Source organism: Myodes glareolus, chromosome 1 (genome assembly GCF_982192425.1).
Source record: "Myodes glareolus chromosome 1, mMyoGla1.1, whole genome shotgun sequence".
In the NCBI taxonomy this organism is placed as follows: Eukaryota; Metazoa; Chordata; class Mammalia; order Rodentia; family Cricetidae; genus Myodes; species Myodes glareolus.
This window is the reverse complement of record NC_142026.1, coordinates 26,733,152-26,734,554: the sequence shown is the minus strand read 5'-3', so window position 1 is coordinate 26,734,554 and position 1,403 is coordinate 26,733,152. Positions and strand designations below refer to the sequence as shown.

Sequence of the window (1,403 nt, the reverse complement as noted above, 5' to 3'; positions counted from 1 at the left end):
AATCATTTTAAAACAAAATAATAAACAGAACAGTGTCTTGCCCAACCAAGTCTCCAGTTTGTTACCTTTTGCCTTGCTATCATCAATCCCGCAGAAGTACTCATTCTGTGTGGAAATGATGCATGATTCAATAGAAACATATTTTATTATTTGCCCCAGATTTAAAAAAATATTCTGTGGTCCAATGGACCTTGGGGTGAATGTTCCTGAATGTTTTCTGAAATTCAGCTTAGGTGATGAGTAGGACAACGGCAAAGAACTCTGACAGCTTCCGGAAGGAGAGAAGTAGCCGGTGGTGTCACGTGCATTCACTCAGGGAGGCTGCAGAGGCGCGCAGTTGGTTCACCTTGACCAATGTGGGTGCCTGGGCACGTGCTATGTGCCGCTGATGAGCTGCCACGCGTGTAAAAATGTCGTCTGCCTTCTGTCTACTAATTCTCATTTCAGCAGCAAATGGAATTTACGCTGCTGAGAAGTTTTTAATCAGTTGGTGACATCTGCTTCTGAATAAATTGGCTTCATCTGAGATAAACGATCATAGGCGCTGCGGATGGCATTGTGCCAAGGCCCTTTGATATTCACAGCTCGTTCTTTCGAGGATGCTCAAATCTCACCTCACCACCTGACGCATGAAGGGTTACGTGACGCGACAATCACGTCTCATAGTGACGTGGACCCTGCGCTTTAGAACACCACCAGAGAGGATGATCGGGCAGTCTGGGAAAACTAGAGCCTGCGCTTGGGAGAAGGAGGTGTGGTGGGGGTGTTGGGAGACTTTTTACCTGTTTTCAACCCCTAATTTCTTTCTTGTAATTTAGGTTCCAGAAAGCGCAGATGCATTCCCTCGTGCATTGTTAGGGAAAACAGAACCTTGCTGGCTGTCTTCTGCGCGCCCGACTGTGCTTGGAGAGCACCGAGAGCCGACAGTGTCCAGATTTCCCTTTAAAGTTCTTCATCCTCTTACTAGCGCCTTTGGGAAGATGCACACCAACATGAGCAGGGACCGGTGTCCTTTCTGTGGGAGCACAAGGCTTCTCCTGCAAGGACACCAGTGCTGGGCCACAGCAGCTCTCTTCTGCAGAAGGCACCACGAGAACGCACCGTGTGGACCAAAGAACACCAAGTGATTCCTTTTGTTTTAACTGACAGTTTGGTTGTGTTTATTGATAAAATAATTAGAAGTCACGGACGACTTTAGCTATCTTTTTTTTTTCTTCAAAAGCGATTTATTTTTGAGACAGGGAGAAGCAGATAGGGAGGGAGGGTGTCAGTCTGCATGTGTCTGTGTGTCTGAGTGGAAGCGGGTGCCCATGGCAGCCAGGAGAGGCCAGTAGATCCTCCGGAGCTAGAGTAAAGGCAGTAGTGAACTGCCTTCCATGCATGCTGGGAACTGAATTTAGGGC

The 1,403-nt window shown here is 47.6% G+C and overlaps 1 long non-coding RNA gene across 1 annotated transcript; it reads left to right on the top strand.

The window, feature by feature from the left end:
- Positions 1 to 327: 327 nt before the first annotated feature.
- Positions 328 to 1,185, top strand: LOC146896143 (uncharacterized). The gene is made up of 2 exons (XR_014999578.2): positions 328 to 752; positions 819 to 1,185. It is a non-coding gene; the product is annotated as an uncharacterized LOC146896143 (long non-coding RNA).
- Positions 1,186 to 1,403: the final 218 nt, after the last annotated feature.